Source organism: Schistocerca piceifrons, chromosome 6, assembly GCF_021461385.2.
Source record: "Schistocerca piceifrons isolate TAMUIC-IGC-003096 chromosome 6, iqSchPice1.1, whole genome shotgun sequence".
NCBI lineage: Eukaryota > Metazoa > Arthropoda > Insecta > Orthoptera > Acrididae > Schistocerca > Schistocerca piceifrons.
Genome location: NC_060143.1, coordinates 342,049,304 through 342,074,121, shown reverse-complemented (window position 1 = coordinate 342,074,121; position 24,818 = coordinate 342,049,304). Strand labels below are relative to the sequence as shown.

Below are 24,818 nucleotides of genomic sequence, written 5' to 3'. Positions count from 1 at the left end.
TCCTCCTACGTATATCTCACGAAAAGACTATGAAGGTAAAATTGTGGATATTCAAGCTCACATAGATGCTTACCAAAAATCATCCTTCCCGCGGACGATTCGAGAGTGGTACACAAAATACTCTCCGCCACAATGGTGGCATGTGGAGAATAGATATAAGTGTATCGATTATAATATTACAGGAAGTGTTGCAGTACTCTTTCTGTCGTAGTCACTGTCGCAGGAATTCGAAGTTCACAACTGGTGTGATATGTTTACTTTGTCAGTACCAGAATGGTCTGGTGGCGATCTTCGCCACTGTGTTCGGAATCAATTCCACTTGAAAACCGTGAACGAACACTTCTCTCATTCGGTCACACTGAATGCATTCTGGTGTTTTGTTGGCACTTTTCAACTTAAGTCATGCTGCCTTCTAGTTGGTTACAAAGTGTGCAACTGATGGTTCCACAGTTTTGTATTTGATTTATCCTCATGTGACGAGAAATAATGAATGCAATATGTGTCTCCAGAGTTGTGCTATGTTCCAACCAACGTTAAGTAAAGAATCTACGGCTGTCTGTTCAATGACGGAGTGTTGGTGTTGTGCGCTGCGCAGGGAGCGAGTAGCTAGGCAGCATGAAATACACTCCTGGAAATGGAAAAAAGAACACATTGACACCGGTGTGTCAGACCCACCATACTTGCTCCGGACACTGCGAGAGGGCTGTACAAGCAATGATCACACGCACGGCACAGCGGACACACCAGGAACCGCGGTGTTGGCCGTCGAATGGCGCTAGCTGCGCAGCATTTGTGCACCGCCGCCGTCAGTGTCAGCCAGTTTCCCGTGGCATACGGAGCTCCATCGCAGTCTTTAACACTGGTAGCATGCCGCGACAGCGTGGACGTGAACCGTATGTGCAGTTGACGGACTTTGAGCGAGGGCGTATAGTGGGCATGCGGGAGGCCGGGTGGACGTGCCGCCGAATTGCTCAACACGTGGGGCGTGAGGTCTCCACAGTACATCGATATTGTCGCCAGTGGTCGGCGGAAGGTGCACGTGCCCGTCGACCTGGGACCGGACCGCAGCGACGCACGGATGCACGCCAAGACCGTAGGATCCTACGCAGTGCCGTAGGGGACCGCACCGCCACTTCCCAGCAAATTAGGGACACTTGCTCCTGGGGTATCGGCGAGGACCATTCGCAACCGTTTCCATGAAGCTGGGCTACGGTCCCGCACACCGTTAGGCCGTCTTCCGCTCACGCCCCAACATCGTGCAGCCCGCCTCCAGTGGTGTCGCGACAGGCATGAATGGAGGGGCGAATGGAGACGTGTCGTCTTCAGCGATGAGAGTCGCTTCTGCCTTGGTGCCAATGATGGTCGTATGCGTGTTTGGCGCCATGCAGGTGAGTGCCACAATCAGGACTGCATACGACCGAGGCACACAGGGCCAACACCCGGCATCATGGTGTGGGGAGCGATCTCCTACACTGGCCGTACACCACTGGTGATCGTCGAGGGGACACTGAATAGTGCACGGTACATCCAAACCGTCATCGAACCCATCGTTCTACCATTCCTAGACCGGCAAGGGAACTTGCTGTTGCAACAGGACAATGCACATCCGCATGTATGCCGTGCCACCCAACGTGCTCTAGAAGGTGTAAGTCAACTACCCTGGCCAGCAAGATCTCCGGATCTGTCCCCCATTGAGCATGTTTGGGACTGGATGAAGCGTCGTCTCACGTGGTCTGCACATCCAGCACGAACGCTGGTCCAACTGAGGCGCCAGGTGGAAATGGCATGGCAAGCCACTCCACAGGACTACATCCAGCATCTCTACGATCGTCTCCATGGGAGAATAGCAGCCTGCATTGCTGCGAAAGGTGGATATACACTGTACTAGTGCCGACATTGTGCATGTTCTGTTGCCTGTGTCTATGTGCCTGTGGTTCTGTCAGTGTGATCATGTGATGTATCTGACCCCAGGAATGTGTAAATAAAGTTTCCCCTTCCTGGGACAATGAATTCACGGTGTTCTTATTTCAATTTCCAGGAGTGTATGTACCAGATGAATTACTGGGCTACGAGCTTCCGATGGATGATGGGCACTAAAGGTCACAGACAGTTTTCCGTGGACGGAGGCGACTCGCTGCTGACACGCAACACTGGGGTGAGCACGGATGTAATAAACTTGGTGGACGCACCAAAGTCGTGCAAACTGACTGACGTGGGAACCGGTCGAACTTCACTTCACCTATTTGATTCATATTGGCAGGGCTACAGAACACGACTGGGACTTTAATATACAGGGGTTGGAACTTTAATAGTGGCAACTATTTATTTACAGCTCGTACATAATAGATAAGTGTTTCAAAGTTTTACTGACATTCAAAGTAGTCACCAGCACTGTGCATAGTCCGTTGTCAGCGGTCTCGAAGTCGTGGGATACTCTTAGCAGTGTCAGTCGTGTTGACAGTTCGAGCGGCGCGGTCTATTGCCCGACGAATTTGTGGTAGTTCTGAAGCGAATGCCGTGAAGTGTTTCCTTCAGTTTAGAAATCGAGTTGATCTCACGAGATCTTAAATCAGGTGAGCGCAGTAGGTGGTATAGCACATAGCAGCCCCATCAGTAAAACAAATCAGTAAAAGCTTGCTACAAATTCGTCGGGCAATAGACCGCGCCGCTCGAACTATCAACACAACTTGCACTGCTAAGAGTATCCCACATCTTCCAAATCGCTGGCAACGGGTTATGCACAATGCTGGTGACTACTTTGAAGGTCAGTAGAACTTTGAAACACGTATCTATTTTGTACGAGTTGTAAATAAATAGTTGCCAAAAAATGGTTCAAATGGCTCTGAGCACTATGGGACTTAACTTCTGAGGTCATCAGTCCCCTAGAACTTAGAACAACTTAAATCTAACTAACCTAAGTACACCACACACATCCATGCTCGAGGCAGGATTCGAACCTGCGACCGTAGCGGTCGCGCGGTTCCAGACTGTAGCGCCTAGAACCTCTTGGCCACCCCGCCCGGCTGGGAGCGGAAATGTTTGTGCCACATAGTATACCTTACTGAAAATTAAGGAATCTAAGATCAGTACTTTGTAAAGAAGGCTAAGGGAATGGCGTTAGTTTTCACGAATTGTCCCTTTAATTCGATCCGTTACCTCCCCCAAATTGAATGCAGCCATTTTAATTGGGCAGCCACCCACAGTAATCCCCAACGATTTGTGGCAAGCAACCACCGTTTCCCACGGAATGAAGAAAACCCCGCAACGACAAAAGGGTACATTCTCGTTCATTAATGTGGGTCCCAGAGGGAAAGAGAAAGAGAGAGAGAGAGAACGAAAGGAATGCAATATGTCCTTGGGGAAATTTAAGTCTAGGACATGACGTAGCAATACCGTAATATCATCCGCGTACCCTCGTACCATGAACATTTTCCCCAATATCTTTCATCCATGTAATTGATCAGCAGCACGGCGACCGAAGATTTTAGGGAAAAGACAAAAAGCGCCTTGGAGAGCGGGTTTCACTGCTGTAAGTCCGTCGGATGGTGATCACGGGAATATCAGTAAGAAGATTGGATAATACGTGACATGGAGTATGATTGACAGTGTTCGCCTATCGCACCTGCAGCGAGAAACTGTGACGGACCCAGACAAATGCCTTAATAAAATGAATAAAAGGCTCCAGAAACAGAGATCGCTGCAGTTACCGAGATGACGTCCCGGCATTCGACTACAGAAGTCATAATCGTGCGCCCAGCCACACAGCTTTAGTGAACAGCAAGAATATTCTCTGGCAGTATCAACAAACGGTTATTAACCACCCGGGCGACAGTTTTATGGTCGAATTAAATAGTCTCATCGGACTGAATTTATCAGAGTCTGGACGTCCAGTTGTCTTCGGAATTAGAATGATTTTAGAAACCTTAAGAATGGCAGGAATGAAACCCCCCACCCCCAACCCCCCTCCCTCGCCCAGAATTACCTCATCTACCAGTGACGTAATAATGTCAGCTGTAAGATGTCAAAAATATACATAAAGTCACTGAGAAAGATCGATGAGACCCGGCAATTTTTGCGATGGTGAACCATCAATAAGGCGATATATATCATCTCGAGAAAGGCTGGAGGCTTTTGAGATCTGGACATGGCGGAGGATGGAAAGAATAAGTTGGATGGACAGAGTAAAAAATGAAGAGGTACTGAGAGGAGTGGGAGAGAAAAGACAGTTACTAGATGTAATAGAGAGAAGAAAAAGAATTGGATTGGGCATACATTAAAAAAGAATGACGGACTGATAAAAACAGTTTTAGAAGGTTATGTAGAAGGGAAAAGGAAGCGAGGAAGGAAAAGATACCAGATACTGGATGACATGATGGATGGTACAACATACAGCAGCCTTAAGAAGGAAGCAATGGATGGCAGAAAATGGAGAGGCAAAGGACCTGCTAATATAGCAGATAACTGATGATGATGATATCATCTCGAGTAAAACCAGTTAGAAATTTTTTTTAATGCAGGAGTAACCACGCTATCCAGGAGAGGAGTAAATGTATCAGAGGCAATCGTATCAGTAGCACGGTCTGTAGAGTAATTGTAGATAGCTCTGGAAATGTCACACTGGGACGTCAGCACATGAGTAACGGTTTGAGCAAGGGTCGCGATACATGCTGTTTCACGACGCACCCACAAGTGAGTGAAGTGATAAAAGCAGGTGAATTCATGCAGCAGAAATGAGCGGGATTTTTGATCCCACCCTGAGTCCTTCCATTTGTTGTCTCTTCAACAGAAGACTCTTCGCCTTAACATGGCGGACACCCATAATCCGTAAGCACCGTCATAAAGTCGTCGCAAGACGGAACAATAAAATTTCTGGGTCTGCTGGAGATCCCCCGCCCCCTCAGTCCCGTAACGCATTAACGCTTTCCGGAGCAGTGATTATGCATGCCCTGACCGTCATTCGGTAAGAGAAGGACAAAGGTCCCGCTGACGCAAGCTACGGGCCCAAACCTCTCGTACGATAATCTCGAGGGAAGCGTTCTTTAAGAGAGATGTACTGCACATCCAGGGGAGGCGATACAGTTTTACAGGTTGCGGCACCTGATTTAAGGTTACAGCTACGGAACAGAGATCAGTGAAACAAGTGAGTATCACGTCTATCGCTATTCCCGCTGAACCGTGATTTATTTTCAAAGAATATTCTTAAGAATTTATTTTATTTACTAGCGATTCATCAAGAACATTAACACATTTAATCACACTATGTAAGCATGGAAGTAGTTGCCAGGGAGTAACTGATGAAATCATAACCAAATTCCTTTTAACAAATGGGAATTTTATTCACTTTAATAGTGCCTAAAGCATTTTTTTAAAAGAAACAGATTTAAAATTATAATCGGGCAGCGCCATCTAAATATCAAGGTCACAATTTATTCAGAGGCAGAAAGAAACAAGTTCAAAAATGGTTCAAATGGCTCTGAGCTCTATGGGACTTAACTACTGAGGTTATCAGTCCCCTAGAACTTAGAACTACTTAAACCTAACTAACCTAAGGACATCACACACATCCATGCCCGAGACAGGATTCGAACCTGCGACCGTAGCGGTCGCGCGGTTCCAGACTGTAGCGCCTAGAACCGCTCGGCCACCTGGGCCGGCAAAGAAACAAGTTTTGGCTGTATGAGCTTTCGGGCAGAGAACCTTGCCGCTCCCTTTTGACACGGCCATAGTTACGACCGCTCACAACAGCCTCTGAAAGACTACACTGGTGCAAATCTGCAACACACCAGACAACTTTAAACTAACAGTTTTAACAATTTACACAAGCACAGAAACTATGCACCCCCCGTAGGACGGATGGAAATGGTACAAAACACTAACAATTAAAATATTAACCTTTCCACCATAGGTGCAACTCGATTTTAACATCTAAGGAAAGTCTTACGGTGAAAGGGTGGCAACTTTGTGTACTAAAATGATTTAAATAAAAGCCCACGAAATGCAATCTTATATAAAAATACTACAAGGTTGGCCAAACAATAGTTAAGATGCTCTACAGTACACAGATACCGCTTCTCAAGATCGTAGGCAATAATACCAAAGTTTCCAAAGATCAAAACATATTTCAGGTATTAGGCCGTTACACTCCAAGCAATAACTTCGTTAACACACCAAATCCGACAAACATGACAGAGGCAGTTACTAACGTACGGTAGATTGATAGGGAGATTACCGAACGACCCGAACCGCAGGTTGCTCTAACCCACCCCTACTCCACAAGGGAAAAACGGACCACCCAATTTATAAACAACCACCTTCCCGCGGGTGGGCAAACGGAGAAGAATGGTGGGACGACCCCAAAGCAAAACGGCTAGTGACCTCACCAAGAGAACAAGTAGAATTTAACAAGAGTAAATCAAACAACATATCACCAATCACTTAACTTCTAATAAACTGCGATTTCTGGCGAAGATCTGGCGCAGCACCCCCAAATCGCTCTCCCGAACCGTCCGCTGCCGGCCGCTTCAACGGACGCAGGAAGGCGCGCCGATCTCCCGTCTCACGGCGTCGCAGCTCGCTCCGGCCAGACCGATGTCGTGGGTTGACTCCTGCTGCTCTCGTGTCTGCCGCGAAGCCACTACTACTCGCTATACGGCGCGGCCCCCTGGACTGACGTGGCGACCTCACATGCGCCGACGCTCAAGACGGACAAGTAATCTTGTGTCTCAATGCGCGACCGACCAACCGATCGATCCAACCACCAATGACCATCGACTGAGCAAACTCGAGCAGACTGGCGGCCTAATGCGCAGACTCAGATGCAGGAACCAAGCCCCCACCTAGCGACCACTCGTGGAGTTCTCTTACTGGCGGAGTGGAAAGACTCTCATTTTGCCGGCTTTAAAGAGATACTAGCACTCCGAACGACAGACAGACACTAACTGCCTAACAAATGCGGACGACATACAGACTAGCAAGCTGGGGACGAGAGACTGACCGGCTGGCGAGCTCATAGCGCCCCTTAAATGCACGTGAAGAGGCAACCTTTCCCCTTTCCCACCAGAGGGAGACACCAAAGCTGCGACTGTCACTACGGCGCCACCGCCACAAACGGAGGGCGACTGCTTCACACTACGCGCCGCGGCGCGCTCTTCAAACAGCAATTTTTACCACGGCTCACCCGCATAAAGAATCATAAACAATCGAGTCTGCCGCTGGAGGCAGCCATAAAGCGCGTGTACCTGACGAGGCTGGGAGAGTGACAGATCTATGTATCGTGTGTCTCCGAAGAGCGCACCAGATGGTCTAGTTTCTTCCTGAAATTAAAACTGGGGCTCTCATTCACAGGATGGAAAACACAATTAAAATCTCTAGCTATCAGAAGTTTCGGAGGAGTTTTACGAAATAAACTGTACCCTCCCTGTAAAATTGTGCCCGGTCTGTGGAATGGCCAGATTCTGAAGGGGCATAAGGAAGAATTAAAGTAAGGTTAGAAAAAATGCAGCCTAAGCCCTCGGCGGTTATCAAGAACATTGAAATCAGTCAGTGCTATTCCTTCTGAGTAAAGTAATTTGGTATCGACTGTTAGTTCAGGGGCCACATTAAAGAAACAGGAAAGCCGGGAGTAGAAAAATGGTCAAATAGCACTTCTTGCAGAAATACCACGTCTGCACTTGAATCTATTTATTGTCGCAGCATCGCAAGTCTAGGATCGGAAACTATTATGTTCACATTCAAGGTAAGAAAGGTATAGGCCTGCGGTTCTAGGCGCTACAGTCTGGAACCGGGCGACCGCTACGGTCGCACGCTCGAATCCTGAGTCGGGCATGGATGTGTATGATGTCCTTAGGTTAGTTAGGTTTAGTTAGTTCTAAGTTCTAGGCGACTGATGATCTCAGAAGTTAAGTCGCATAGTGCTCAGAGCCATTTGAACCATATAGGCCTGCATCCAAATATTACCAAAACAATACAGCTGATAACTTGCAAGTGCCTTTAAAGTCGCATGGCAGAGTCAACATATGAATCTGAGTGCAAAGTTCTGGATCCATCTCTTCCACCTGTAACAACAAATGTACATATAAAAAAAAATTTTTTTTTTCTTTATGAATTGAGATAAATTAATGCAAGCAATGTTTTGAACTTCTTTTTCGGTTCGTATCGTTATGTTAAAGAAACTGTGAGCAACTTTTGAAATGAATATTATTATTTGTGTTAGATTTCAAATAATGTGGTAATCAAAGGGAAGTGTATTTAATGTTAAAACTATTGTAAGATGTGAAAATTGTAATTTATACACTTGGTCCATACGTAGGTAATGCATTAGGATATGTGTAGTAGAAAACCTGTGGTGAATACCCTACCTGTAGGGGAGCGGGAAAAGGTGGAGGCAGGCGAGGCGGGAAAACGCACACTGGCGCGGTTCGGCACAACGGGCTCAGTATTACAGTCGGAGGCGAGCAACAGTCGGAGTTGGGAATCGGTCAGAGGAACACGTACTGTACCGAGGCGGCTATCCAGGAAAAGTGGATTCCATTGAGCCTCGGATGAACCGATTCCAACGATTACTTGGCATAGCTATATTCTGAGGCACAAAATTGGAAAGATTACGACGCTAAGAAGATGGAAAGTGCCGATGTAGTGTGAGCATTAGCCGTGCTTGTATGTGCGCCGTGCTGCCCGCTATCTCGCTGCCCGCCAACCGCCGCACCGACTTGCAGAGGTCAAACATTTATTTCATCTTTAGAAGTGTATCTGTGTGGACCAGTGTCGAAACTGTTTCTAACTGTTCAATAATAACGTGACTTTTACCAGAATTGCCTTAGCCGTGACTTGTCCTGATCACTGACCTAGACAGGATCCTTACCTCATATTGTGCAACCCGAGTATCCTGAACTGAAAGTTTAATGTTAGTGTTAATGAAAATTATCAGCAGATTAATCTATGCAATAAAAGAGTCTAAAGTTCTGTGTGTTATTGCTAATGTTGGTAAAGAACAAAAGTATGACTAAATTGGAAGAGAGTTTTTTGAATTGAGTTAGCGATGTTATTTAATTAATTTGAGACAGAAATAATGACAGTTAAATTATTCAGAAGTAAGACAAAAGAGTAGTTATCCATAGATTGATAATTTTGAGTGTGAATTTGCCTTCAGTACTTAATAGTTTCAGTTTAATGCCCATAACAGTTTCAGGGTCCCCCCCCCCCTTCTCTTGTCCATTCTTTCAAACTTTGAAATGTGCTGATCAGATTTGACCAGTAAAGTTAAGTTCTATATTAAATCTAAGGGTATTAGTGTTGTTTTCCAATTTTAATAGTGACATTGTATGTGTGCTTTCAAAACTGCTCATTCTAGGACAATCTATGCCCGATTTCAGTCTGATCAATATACAGAATGCAGTTCGTAGTAATCATTGCTGTGTGGTGTTGTGTAAATTTAGCTCGTCCAAATTAGTACAAAAGTAGAAAACTTTAGTTCAGTGGATTTTTCCGGTTCCAAACTTTGCCATATAACGCAACGTTACTACGTGTTGTTATGCTTGTACATGCACCCACTTGTACAAGGAAAAACTCACTCATTGCCTAACTAGGCTGGCGACCGAATTATTAATTATAGGTAGCATCTACTGTGTGTACTTCTTGTCCATGCGAAAGAGTAATTATACTTTACATTTGCTTGATGCATCACTGTGGTTATTGACTGAGTATAAGTCCGACCTTGCTTCTATTACGTACACGCGGTCAACTAATGTACTAAAATCCTTGTTTATAAGGTGAAGCCCGTGAACTTATTACAGTACAGGCTTTATACAGCTAACGTACGTCCGAGAGCGGGCGGTAGCGTTACACACCCTCTTACCGGAGGGAAGGGATCCTACGGAAATTCAGTATCAGGTGCAGAGGATCCAACCCTCTCTTCGCCAAGCGGGCCGTGCGGCTTCTGAGAATCAACGGAAATGAAAAGTGACGATATATCTTTCACCGTTACCAAGTGTTCCACAGGCAAGCTTGGACCGATCTGCGTCTGATCAGCAGTGGCCTGTGGCATACTGTCCCCATCCGCGTGCGCGGAAGTAGGGTGGGAATACATTGCAGACTCAGGGATGCCCAAAGTCGGTCGATATAATACTGAGCACCTCAGGAATCTCCTCATGCGATCCAAAGGACGGGCTCTCGGGCTCGGGACGCTAATGAATCTTAGACAGCAGCATCTGGTCTGAACTCGGGGAGGGAAGAGGCCTCTTCCAAAGGAGAAGGAAAGAGCAATCGTCTAGCTCCTCATCATCTCGTGTCTGTATACCCTTGTTTTGAAGAAGAGGTGGTGAAAACGCGGAAGCTACAGTGGTTAAGTCCCTAAGCGAGGTTAACGGCGAAAATGCACTAGAGCCATCAAGCAATGTCTCACGCTGCTCCTCAGGAACTTGGTTAGGCATAATGACTGTCACTTGGCGAACGAGGTCCGCTGAAGTTATCCTTTTACGATGTTCGCTAGTGGATATAAAGACCGTGAAACGACGCAGGAAATTTGTGTGGAATTGTCCACTCTCATTACATAGAAAACAGGTCCCTTCTCGTCCTGTGTAAATTATGTGTATCCAGTATCCACACACGTGCAAAGAAGGGGGGATATTCCGTTTTACCACCATATCCATGGATCGAAAACCATTATGAACTTCTAAGCAATATTGAGCTGATCAGTGTTCCCGGCGTACATTCTGCGTGTCCCCAAATGGAATCAGGACAGTCTTGATGAAATTCTCATCAATTTCGGACTGAACGTTAATTATCCTGCGACTCGTATATTCCACCTCCGCGTTCGCCGGAATCACAATACTATTAGAACCATCGTGATGAATGAAAGAGTACAGCGAAAAACCAGTCAAAAGCTGCAAATTACACTTATTTATTCGCTCCATGACTAGTTCAGGGCCGAAAGCCATTTTCCACTCGTCATAACATAGTCAAAAAAGGTATTTCGGAATATGTGAAAACCATTTCAAAAATGTGCAACGAACAGTTATAGTGCCTACAGATAACTCGTTATTGCGCATTTTTGACATCATTTTCACATATTCGAAAATACCTCTTTTGACTATGTTACGATGATTTGAAAATGGCCCTCAGACCGAAACTAGCCATCGAGTGAATAAAAAAAGTAAAATTTGCAACTTGACTGCTCTTTCGTTGTACTGATTAACAGAAGTTGCTGATCCACAGCTATTCCAGCATGCTGGAAGTTCATGAAGCAGACTTGTCCGTGTGCAAAAGGAGGCTGTCAACCTGAAGCGGATCTAAAATCTTGACATTAAAACACATAAGATTCAATATCAATGCAAGCCGTGTGAACTCGTTCTGAAGTTACAGTACCTTAATCTTGTCTAGACGCAATCGTGGCTTTCTAACAAACTCGGCTGTACACACCGCGTGAACATGTCAAAACTAGAACTGACGGTACCTGTATGTGGAATATTCCTGGGAGCCACAGACGATATCACGGCGCAAGACAAGGCCGCATCAAAGCTGTCACAAACATGAAACGCTGACAGACAAACAACGATGCGACGCGCACAATGACTCCCACGACACTGAAGGAAAATAACGAAGCTGTCGCAGCACTATGATAGAGGCGGGAACAGGCGGAAACTTCTCGCCTGACGATCGAAGCTGGAATGATACCACTCGGCTGGCAACTGCTTGAATACTATGTATGTCCGCAGCTCGTGGTCGTGCGGTAGCGTTCTCGCTTCCCGCGCCCGGGTTCCTGGGTTCGATTCCCGGCGGGGCAGGGATTTTCTCTGCCTCGTGATGACTGGGTGTTGTGTGATGTCCTTAGGTTGGTTAGGTTTAAGTAGTTCTAAGTTCTAGGGGACTGATGACCATAGATGTTAAGTCCCATAGTGCTCAGAGCCATTTGAACCATTTGAATACTATGTACCCTACAAAGTGTATGGGAACGCCTACAATTTTCAAACTCGATTTTCTCGAAAATCGAGAGTTCCCGATTACATTTGTGGAAGTACTAGTCGTGATCCGAACGCACTGTCAATATGAATCAATCAGTGAGGGGGAACCGGCCACTGTGGCCGAGAAGTTCTAGGCCCTTCAGTCCGCAACCGCGCAACTGCTACGGTCGCCGGTTCGAATCCTGCCTCGTGCATGAATGTGTGTGATGTCCTTAGGTTAGTTAGGTTTAAGTAGTTCTAAGTCTAGGGGACTGATGACCTCAGATGTTAAGTCTTATAGTGCTTAGAGTCATTTGAACCATTTGAACCAAGTGAGGCGAAGTTCATACGATCTCCTTATGAGCAGAATTGGATGTGTAAGACAGTTTCTTTGAACGTTATTAAAATTTCTGTCTTTGTGAGCATGTTCAGTATGGGTCTGCTGTAATTTTTAATACCTCAGCGTAACCTCCATTACACCCTAATTTAAATTGTGGAACCCGACGTGTGTATATTGAAGTTACTTATTGACACCTCAGCATTTTATTCAGATCGATGATAATATTACGTAACAGACTATATGTTACACGGAATTTATTCATTACGACATAGTGATGTTATTTATTTAATATTTTATCTGGAATGTAGGATCCTTGTAAGGTAGAATTATGATTCTGCGGAAGGTCATATTGCAGTCATTTACTTTCGTTAGTGTTCTGCATGCACATTTTACGTTCTGTCCGACTAGTGAATCTTTTACAAGGAGGATGCTATATTGGTCCCAACAATTTTTTACTAACTTCTGTCGAAGAATAAGACAGTCTACACAATCCCTTAATAACAGGGCCTAACAGTATTGAAATAAATTTAACCTGTTTCCAGGTTCCAACCTCATCATCCGACGACTAATACAAAACAAAGATTTCATTTGAACACAATGAAACTGCCATACAATTACTGCTGTGCGCTGTGGAACGCATACGATAAAGGGAAAAACAATATGAGAGAATGCAATTCTGTTCGATGTTCTGCTGTTTATACGATCCTAGCTCTTGTAAACCTCTTGCTTTCTGATTAAAAACGTCGGATTCCTCCTCAAAGGAAAAGTATACCACTTCCGAGCAGCACAGCCCTTTGTTTTTAAAAACAACTTGTCGGAGTGCCATCTATTTTATGTCACTCCCAGTTAAGCAGAAATAATTGTTTTCTGTACTGATTCAATCATTAAAAGCATTGTTTCTAAATTTACAGACAGCATTGGTTAGCCATCGAGCTTATTTCTTCCTGCTATAATTAATTAATTTTCTTCTTCGTTACCTTTTCTAACGTAACATCGAATGTTTGACTTTGGTACTCGAAATCATTTCTCTGCTTTCAGCGTTCCCATTTATTTATGAACAGCACGACATACAGCCTGGAAACTGATGTAGACTAGGTCTGCCTGCCCATCTGATAAACTGGGCGTCCTGGAATTCTTACCTATAAAAAAAATAGTCATGTCTACTAACACTCCAAAGCTCGAAGTTGACCGCAGGGAAGCAGAGTTGGCGTGTATATTGCTCTTATAAGGGCAGTTATTATATTAGGCAAAGGAACAATGTTTCGCACACTCACTCTATGGTTTCAGTTATACCATGCAAAACTAGAGATTTACTACACAGCAGAATATTGCACATCTATAAAACTAAAGTCCGACTTCGGGAAACCAAATATAACGTCCCATACAAGGGAAACTCACCATCTTTTATTAGCACCAAACCACCAGCAAATTTTTTAATTCAGTTATCTTCCCCGTTTTGTGTTGGAAGCGGTTTGTAACCAAATCATCTGAATATTACACAGACTTTGTCGTATCATCTGCCGTTCTTGCTGGGTCATATATAAATTGCTTTTTAATCTCCTCTCTTTCTGACAGTGAGTGCACAGAAACGCCATCACTGCTACCACTCCACTTAAGAGCGTAATATTGCGTTATAACTCTGCTTAAGAGATTTGATAACTTTTGAAGAAGTACACTGTTCATCAGACAACAAATACTTCACCCCTTGCTGAAAAGCTCGATTCGAAATGACGATCCGTTTATGAAGCATTAAGGTTTTCAATCCTAACAGGTTGAGGATTGATGGACAGCATTGTTACGAACAAAACTTACAAGGAGACCATCAGACCTGTTAATAATGGATTTTTATGAGTTCAGTTATGCTGCCGATGGACATGTTCTGAGTACCTGGTTAGCGGCTCTTCATGCGACCGCCCCTAGTTTCCGAGGAAACAGATGTTGAACTGTTATGCGTACCTATTATACCTTTAACGTTCATTGTGTTTCGACCGAGCGAGCGTAGCGTAGGGGCCAAGGTTCGCGGCAGTCACACTGGCGGTGCTGCCTCAAACCCTGACTTTGTACCTTTTTTTCCAATTTCATCGCACAGAATATGATTAAATAGTATACGTCATGGAAAATGTATCAAAAATTGTGATTTTCGCTGTAGTAATTTCATTAATAAATCAGTCATACAGAAATGATTTGACGGACAGGGTGGGCAGCAATTTTATGCTGATGATACCGTGGTGCACGGTAAGGTGTCGAAGTCGAGTAACTGTTACAAGATACAAGACAACTTAAACAAAATTTCCAGTTGGTGTAATGAATGGCAGCTGGCCACAAATGTGGAAAAATGTAAGTTAATGTGACTGAGTAGGAAGATCAAACCTGTAATGCTTGGATACAGCGTTACTAGTTTCCTGCTTGACACAGTCAAGTCGTTTAAATACCTGGGCGTAGCACTGCAAAGCGTTATGAGAGGGAACGGGCATGTGATAACTGTGGTATGGAAGACAAATGGTCTATTTCGGATTATTTGGAAAATTTTAGGAAAGCATCGTTCACCTGTAAAGAGACCGCATATAGGACCCTGGTGCGAGCTACTCTTGAGTACTGTTCGAGTGTTTGGTATCCACACCAGGTCGGTTTAAAGGAAGACATCGAAGCAATTCAGAGGCGGGCTGCTAGATTTGTTACCGGTAGGTTGGAACAACACGTGAGTGTTATGGAGACGCTTCAGGAACTCAAATGGGAATCCCTGGAGGAAAGGCGATGTTCTTATCGAGAAGCACTACTGATAAAATTTAGAGAACAGTCGTTTTTCCCTCGCCCTGTTTGCGAGTGGAACAGGTCAGGAAATAACTGTTAGTGATGTAGGGGCGGTGGATTGCGTAGTATCATCGTAGATGTAGAACACCGGCAAAACAGGCTGCCAGTACCAATTGGCGTACTATAGAACCCTTGCGGGACAAGGAGCGGAAACCGATTTTAACACGATTAGCCATTACTTCATAGCACAGTACGCTGTTAATGCGTTAGGAAAGGTATTCTCTGAAGTCTTCTTATGTACGCAAGAACCATCTGGGAAATTTGGTTGGATCTTCAAAAACGAGTCATAGAGTTCACTCATAAATTAAAAAACGTAATTGTGACCCGTATGAAACAAGGGAGGTTCACGAAAACGCTGCACGAAGAATTTTTAAAATCCGTCATTCTTCCGTTCATGGAACGACACTAATTTCTTCACATTTTTTATTCGTGGGGATGGCAGACTGATCAGACACTTTACGATCAAATTTTTGTAGATGAAAGACAAGAATGCACCTGCACTACAAAAATTATCCTCTTAAATGTACCCCACTTCGCCAAAACTAATGTTTATTTTTGCTGAAGACTAATAGAGAAACCGTTTCGAGAAAATATTTCAGTAAAACACATTTTTAAATTCTGCATTAATTTTGTGCCTCTGATTTCAGAGAAATGATCAAAAATGCATAGTTTGCATCGAAGCTGATCGAAGACAGAATATTCCTTTTTAATTTAAACGAACTGTGTTGTCCGATATTACTTCTCAATAATCTGTGTGTCTGCAAGGCTTGCTTCTGCAACAGTTACCATCTGCAATTCTGTTCCAACATGGCAAGCCTTAGCGAATAAGACGAATCTGTAATCTATTCTGTAACAAACTGAATTCACATCTGAAGAAAGTGTTCTGTAATAACAGATTTATTAATGAAACTGTTACCTGTAGCTGTACTCACCTTTTAGTAGTTTTATTACGATGAGTGACGGTGAGTAAGTAAGCTACTGTACGGGCAATAACATCAGCGACCCTCACGTGGGTAAGCATGACTCGTGATGTGCCACCCACTCAGTCCCCTACCAAGGTGCCTCATCGCACAATGCATCGGCATGTGCAGCGTCACTACCGAACAGTGTATACAGAGGGGCACTGGCATGAGTTCACATCTGTGCATCATGCTATTGAAGCAGCTGTACACTATAAAACGTGTACATTATGCAACAAATAGTGTGGAGGTAAGGATTAAGCACAGTGAACATTTGGTACGCATTGTATTCGTTACTTTACTACTGTCATGTACCACATATGAACTAATAAAAGCGTTTTCAAAAATACAATAAAGATCAAAAGTCAAAGAGTAAATAGCTTTTTGGAAGAGTAAATGTTTTTTCTTTAATTCTCTTAATATTCTTTAAATATTAAACACTTGTTTGGATGTTATCCAGCAACCATACACTATTTAATTACAGGACGTATATACAGCCACCTCGCTTGCACAAAATTTTGTCAACTGAGCACGGCTTCGATTGCACTAGTGCAATCTTCATCAGAATAAAAAGTTGCGTTCAGAAGAATTTGTGGATGCTGTTTCGAATGACTATTGTAGAAAGCCCATAAGTCGCGTACAGGATATTAAATGATTAAACTACCATTCCCTTTGGAAATGATGTCCATCTTCAACAATCTGACGTGTGACTGCCCCCCCTTACACACACGCGCGCGCACACACACACACACACACACACACACACACACACACACACACACAGGAAGTATACGCTCCCGTATTCTCTGTGACAGGGAAGGCAACAATCTCCTAATGTTGTCTTGAGGAAACTTTGTCATTCCTAAAATATACACCTGTCACTTCATTTAGGCTGCTGGCTGGTACCAAAGTATACGTCTTTCCATAGCATCCCAGAGATGTTCTACGGGTGACAGATCTGGAGACTGGACAGATCAGTAATGCAAAGTGTTTGTAGGAAGAACTGCAGTATAGGATCTTGCATAATCTAGCTGGAATTATCATTTGTTACCCAGGACATAAAGAGTACAGAAAAATGTTAACTATATATTATGTAAACTAGCGTGGATTCATCCTCCTTTCATCGAATAAGTCGTCCGCCACGCCATGTTTCCAGCAACTGGAGACGTACGGGACACGAGAATCGCTAACTCCCGCGACCTGTTAGGTCGTCTTAGGACGCGTTGGTGTCCATCTCAACGCCGCCGCAAAGAGAGAAGCGAGAATATCGCTGAGCATCACATAATGCCACTCAGTATCTCACTAGAGTCTAGTCTGTGATATGATGATGTTTGGTTTATGGGGCGTTCAACTGCGCCGTCATCAGCGTCCGTCCAAAGTCCCAGTTTTTACACAGTCCATTTTATGACACAGTCCAATCTAGCCACTGTCTCGACGATGATGATGACGATGAGGAGGACAACACAAACACCCAAGTCTCCGGGTAGAGAAAATCCCCAACCCGGCCGGGAATCGAACCCGGGACCCCGTGATCCAGAGGCAGTCTGTGATATGATGCCAGCACGGCTACTCCAGATCTGAACCTAGTTTCCAGCAATTTATTCCTGAAGATTCGTGGTGGCACTCTGCTCAGAGCCTCTGCCCACAGTTCAGCTGTTGTCATCCGTCTATTCGCCATAGTCAGTTGAACAAACCTACTGGTGTAGTCGTTCTGGAAGCACACGTGTGCACCCCTCTTGTCATACTGTTGCCCTAAAACCAACTATCTCTGTGGTCAGTCAGTATGATGGTCCAGTATCCGCCAGACCAGAATCCGAAAGATGGCTATAAGTTTTAAGTGCACGGAGTATTGGCACGCTGTATTGTGGTCTCCACGTGAAAATTACCATCAATATTGGCACACCCAGCAGCTTTCATGTACTCAAATGATTCTCCATCTGTGGGTACGTGGGTCATTCCTACTAAAAACACTGAAAATAAGCATTCATAACGACGAAATTTAATCAACATATCCCAAGGGTTTTGAAATGAGTATGAGTTTGAAAACTATCCAAGTTCTCATCTACATCTACATACATAGCTCGCAAGCAACGGTACGGTGCATGGCGGAGGGTACCCTGTACCACCACTAACCATTTCCTGTCCTATTCCACGACTGCCTTGAAGCCTTCGTACGAGCGCTAATTTCTCGAGTGCTATCTTCTTGTTCCTCACGGGAAATGTATGTTGGTGGCTGTAGACTCGTTCTGCAATCAGTTTAAAATCCCAGTTCTCTAAATTTTCTCAATTCAGTTTTCGAAAAGAACGTCGCCGCCCCTCCAGTGATTCACATTTGAGTTCCGGAAGCATCTCCACGATACTGGCGTGTTGTTGGAACCTACCGGTAACAAATTAATCAAGCCGCCTTTGAATTGCTTCGATGTCATTTTCTAATCCGACCTGGTGCGGATCACAGTCAATCGAGCAGTAGTGAAGAATAAGTCGCATTAGTGTTCTATGTACGGTCTCGTTTAGAGATGAAGCACACTTTCCTAAAATTCCCCTTAATAAAACGAAGCCGACCATTCACCTTCCCTCCCACAATCCTTACATGTTCGTACCATTTCATGTCGCTCTGCAACGTTACGCCCAAGTATTTAAACGACGTGACTTTGTAAAGTAAGGCACTACTAATGCTGTACCCGAACATTACGGGTATGTTTTTCTTACTCATCCACATTAAGTTACATTTTGCTATATTTAGAACAAGGTCGCATTCATTACATCAACCAGAAATTTTGTCTAACTCATCTTGTATCATACTATAGTCATTCAACTTGCACACATTCATCAGCATCACCAGAAAACATTCGTCGATAGCTGCCCACCGTGTTCACTAGATTATCTATGTTTATATCTACAACTACATCTACATGGATAGTCTGCAAATCACATTCAAGTGCCTGGCAGAGGGTTCTTAAAACCACCTTTATAATTCTCTGTTATTCCAATCTCGTATAGCGCGCGGAATGAATGAACACCTACATCTTTGCGTACGAGCTCTGGTTTCCCTTATTTTGTGGTGGTGATCGTTCCGCCCTATGTAGGTCGGTGTCAACAAAATATTTTCGCATTCGGAGCAGAAATTTGCTAATTGGAATTTCATGAGAAGAATCCGTCGCAACGGAAAACGCCTTTCTTTTAATGATTTCTATCCCAAATCCTGTATCATTTCTGTACACTCTCTCCCATATTTCGCGATAATACAAAACGTGCTGCCTTTCTTTGAACTTTTTCGATGTACTTCGTCAGTCCTATCTGTAAGGATCCCACACCGCGCAGCAGTACTCTAAAAGAGGACGGACAAGCGTAGTGTAGGCAGTCTCCTTAGCAGGTCTGTTACATTTTCTAAGTGTGGTGCCAATAAAAAGCATTCTTTGGTTAGCCTTCCCCACAACATTTTCTATGTGTTCCTTCCAATTTAAGTTGTTCGTAGTTGTAATACCTAGGTATTTAATTGAATTTACGGCTTTTAGATTAGACTGACTTAGCGTGTAATCGAAGATTAACGAGTTCCTTTTAGCACTCATGTTGATGACCTCGCACTTTTCATTATTTAGGATCGACTGCCACTTTTCGCACCATTCAGATATCTTGTCTAAATCGTTTTGGTCTTTAGGTCTTCTTATGACTTTATTAGTCGATAAACGACAGCATCAACTGCAAACAACCGAAGACGGCTGCTCAGGTTGTCTCCAAAATCGTTTATACAGAAAAAAACAGCGGCCCTATCACGCTTTCTTGGTGAACTCCTGACACCCTTGTCTCTGATGAACACTCGCCGTGGAGCCACACACGTACCTGAGCACCTAGTCTGTATGCGCGGACGTTCAACAGTCTGCAGTGGGGCACCCTGTAAAATTCTTTCCGGAAATCTATAAATGTGGAATCTACCTGTTGCCCTTCATCCGATGTTGACAGGATATCATGTGAGGAAAAAGTAGGCTATGTTTTGCAGGAGCGATGCTTCCTAATTCCGTACTGATTTGTGGACAGAAGCTTTTCTGTGTCAAGAAAGTTTGTTACATTCGAATGCAGGATGTGTTGAATTCATGGCGGAACACTTTCCAATTGTGTTAGTGTGAAGCCTCTTGCTACAGGTCATCATAATTAAACGTCCGCCCCGATAGCTGAGTGGTCACATTGACGGATTGCCGTCCTACGGGCCCGGGTTCGATTCCCGGCTGGGTCGGGGATTTTCTCCGCTCAGGGACTGGGTGTTGTCTTCATCATCATTTCATCACCATCCGGCGCGCGGGTCGCCCAATGTGGCGTCGAATGTGGTAAGACCTGCACCAAGGCGGCCAGACCTGCCCCGCAAGGGGCCTCCCGGACAATGACACCAAATGCTCATTACCATTTCCATAAAGGAGGCAGGTTAGAGATTACTTACTGTCTCCGCTCTCCTGAAAGTCCTGTCGAAGTGTCGATCTAGTTTCGCAGCGCTCTAAAGCAAAGGGGTGATAATTTCCGCGACAGCGTCGGGGAAAAAGCCACGCGGCGCCCGCCGCCGCGACGCCGACGCCGGGGCCTTGGCCGTGACCTGTGACGGCGCGGCGCCGCCACCTGTTGCCGACGCCCACGCAGTACGCCCGCAATGCTGGCGTCGACGTAGGAAATAACCCGCCGTGGCCGGCGCAGTGGGGCGATACGAAACCCTCACCCACTGCCGCATACCTAGACCACGTGGGTAGCAGACTCCACTCTAGTAGAACATGGTGAAGAGATCATAACAGCACGCTATACATGGTCAAAAATATCCGGACACCCGTCTCTCATGCGTAACTGACCGTCAGATCTCACGAGAGGCGGACCCGCCAACATAAATGGGAGACTATGCGTAGTCTGCGAAATGATGGATAGGTCGCTGAGGGGAGAAAAAGAAAAATGACCTTATTAATGGACACTACTGGTCATTAAAATTGCTACACCAAGAAGAAATGCAGATCATAAACGAGTATTCATTGGACAAATATACTATACTAGAACTGACATGTGATTACATTGTCACGCAATTTGGGTGCATATATCCTGAGAAATCAGTTCCCAGAACAACCACCTCTGGCCGTAATAATGGCCTTGATACGCCTGGGCATTGGGTCAAACAGAGCTTGGATGGCGTGTACAGGTACAACTGTCCATGCAGCTTCAAACGATACCACAGTTCATCAAGAGTAGTGACTGGCGTATTGTGACGAGCCAGTTGCTCGGCCACCATTGACCAGACGTTTTCAATTGGTGAGAGATCAGGAGAATGTGATGGCCGGGGCAGCAGTCGAACATTTTCTGTATCCTGAAAGGCCCGTACAGGACCTGCAAAATGCGGTCGTGCATTATCCTGCTGAAATGTAGGGTTTCGCAGGGATCGATTGAGGGGTAGAGCAAGGGGTCGTAACACATCTGAAACGTATCGTCCACTGTTCAAAGTGCCGTCAATGCGAACAAGACGTGACCGAGACGTGTAACCAATGGCTCTCCATACCATCACGCTGGGTGATACGCCAGTATGGCGACGACGAATACAGGCTTCTAATGTGCGTTCCCCGCGATGTCGCCAATCACGGATGCGACCATCATAATGCTGTAAACAGAACCTAGATTCATCCGAAAAAATGACGTTTTGCCATTCGTGCACCCAGGTTCGTCGTTGAGTATACCATCGCAGGCGCTCCCGTCTGTGATGCAGCGTCAAGGGTAGCCGCAGCCATAGTCTCCGAGCTGATAGTCCCTGCTGCTGCAAACGTCGTCGAACTGTTCGTGCAGATGGTTGTTGTCTTGAAAACGTCCCCATCTGTTGACTCAGGGATCGAGACGTGGCTGCACGATCCGTTTCAGCCATGCGGATAAGATGCCTGTCATCTCGACTGCTAGTGATACGAGGCCGTTGGGATCCAGCACGGCGTTCCGTATTACCCTCCTGAACCCACCGACTCCATATTTTGCTAACAGTCATTTGATCTCGACCAACGCGAGCAACAAAGTCGCGATACGAAAACCGCAATCGCAATAGGCTACAATCCGACCTTTATCAAAGTCGGAAACGTGATGGTACGCATTTCTCCTCCTTACACGAGGCATCACAACAACGTTTCACCAGGCAACGCCGGTCAACTACTGTTTGTGCATGAGAAATCGGTTGGAAACTTTCTTCATGTCAGCACGTTGTAGATGTCGCTACCGGCGGCAACCTTGTGTGATTGCTCTAAAAGGCTAATCATTTTCATATCACAGCATCTTCTTCGTGTCGGTTAAATTTCGCGTCTGTAGCACGTTATCTTCGTGGTGTAGCAATTTTAATGGCCAGTAGTTATTAGGTCTACAGATTCGTTTCCGCCGTTTTGCAATAGACGACAGTAGTGAAACGTAGTGGTGCAAGTTGTTCGTCGTAAGTGTCATACAGTAAGCTTAGGCATTTGAGAACATTACGCCATCAAAATATCAGTCAATTTTTGATTGCATCATAAAGTTACTCTCGACTGAATACGTCAACTTATGAGCCCAATTCTCGTCGTCTGCGGGAGGTTTTAATTTTCTGGTTTCATATGAAAAAATCTACGGCTAATGCTCATAAAACTCTGGGTAAGACCTATAATGAGAAGCCTGTTAGTGACAGAACTTCGCAGAAAATGGTTTCCATGCTTCAAGAATGGTGATTTTGACGTTAAAGACTGGCATGGTTGTGAAAGAGAGAAAACTTTTCATGTTACTGCAACCGACGGGATCAATCTCAAGAGATAGTTATCGAAAGCAATTGATGTGCTTCAGCGGAGCACTGAAAGACAAACGGCCACACCACAGCGATAGACATGAAAAAATGATTTTGCAGCCCGACGGTGCACGACCCCATGTCGAAGATACCGTGAAATCAACATGGAAACGTTGAAATGGGAAGTTCTACCCCACCCGCTGTATTCTCCAGATATTCCTCCCCCTGACTGCCACCTATCTTGATCTATGACGCTTGCGGTCACATGAACAGGTGCAAAATTGGATCGATTCATGGTTCGCCTCAAAAGATGCCCAGTTTATACACTGCGGGATTCGTATGCTGCCCTAAAGCTAGGAGAAAGCAGTGGCCAACGATGGCCAATACTTTTAAACGTAAATTTTTTGTAAGTTTTTCACTATAAGGTCTCGAACTTCGAGAAAAAACGGCGGAAGCAAAGTTGTAGACCTAGTAATATTATGCGCGCCGGTTTATGGCATCATCAGACATCCTTCAATTTCAAGTAACCAATAGACATATTAGTTACACAGTAAATGTATTCGATTTGCGAATAATGACAACCATTAGCAGTAGTTAAAATATGTGCCGGACTGGGACTCGAACCCGGGTTCCTCGCTTATTGCGAGCGGTCATCTTATCATTTTTTATGTCATTTTGTTCTATATTGTTCGTCGCATTTGTTTGGGGCGGACGTCCGATGACATCCGTCCAGGTTGTTCGTTGATCCAGTCACTCAGTTTTTTTTTTTTTTTATTACAGAGGGTATTTAACCATTTGGCTACCCGTGAACTACACAACGCCAGTCCCAAACTTCCATATGTAGTCAAACGTGCGTCTACAACCTGTACTCGTATATCCATCATGTATATTCCCGTACAGGTCAGACGTTGTACTTGAAAGTCGCTTGCCCGCTATCGGCACAGAAATACGATATTGCAGTGCATGTGTTGTTCTGATTACGATGCAAAGTTCCTTTGGACATGCATGTATGCCCAAAGGAAAAGACGCAAGGTTGACGACATACGTATGGAAATATGGGTTTGGCCGTCACTCGTGCACGGATAGCCAAATGGTAAGGCGACCGCTCGCACTAACTGGGAAATCCGGGTTGGAGTCATGGTCCAGCACAAATTTTCAGTGGCGTCATTCCATTCTACAGCTGATGATTGTCATTATTCGCAAATGCGAATACATTTAGTGTATTTCACAACGGCAGCAGTCGCAGCAGTCTCTGTTCCTTTGTCCAAGGGAACTTTGCATCGTAATCAGAATAACACATGCAGTGCAATATCGTATCGTATAATAGTTACGTGTTTTAGTGGCAATAAAAGTAAACAGGCTCTGCTACTGAACTAGTAAAGTCATTCTGCATTTAGTCAATGACTCTTCCCTTAGCGACTTATCCAGCATTTTGCAGACCACACATATTGTTCAACATGTTCGCTTACCTTCTTCACGTGTACGTAACACGGCTGGTGCGGGTACTGGTTCGCCTTTGCATGATATTTTCTGGCAATACAAGCTCAGCCACTTTGTTGCCACAGACGGCCTCATGATATCGTAATGGAACGCCGAAACCGGCTGCCTCTGGAATAAACCAGAGATGAAAATACAGTCGTTGGTTGATTTATTGGCGCTCTTCCGAAGTAAGAGTGATTTCAGGTGTGCCGCAGGGGAGTGTCGTAGGACCGTTGCTATTCACATTATTCATAAATGACCTTGTGGATGACATCGGAAGTTCACTGAGGCTTTTTGTGGATGATGCTGTGGTATATCGAGAGGTTGTAACAATGGAAAATTGTACTGAAATGCAGGAGGATCTGCGGCGAATTGACGCATGGTGTAGGGAATGGCTTGTTCGCCCACTGCTTGAAAACTGCTCAGCAGTGTGGGAGCCGTACCGGATAGGGTTGATAGAAGAGATAGAGAAGATCCAACGGAGAGCAGCGCGCTTCGTTACAGGATCATTTAGTAATCGCGAAAGCGTTACGGAGGTGATAGATAAA

The 24,818-nt window shown here is 44.9% G+C and overlaps 1 protein-coding gene across 2 annotated transcripts in view; it reads left to right on the top strand.

The window, feature by feature from the left end:
* Positions 1–24,818, top strand: part of LOC124802887 (NACHT domain- and WD repeat-containing protein 1) — a 598,844-nt gene that overhangs the window by 322,046 nt on the left and 251,980 nt on the right. The window lies entirely within an intron of this gene.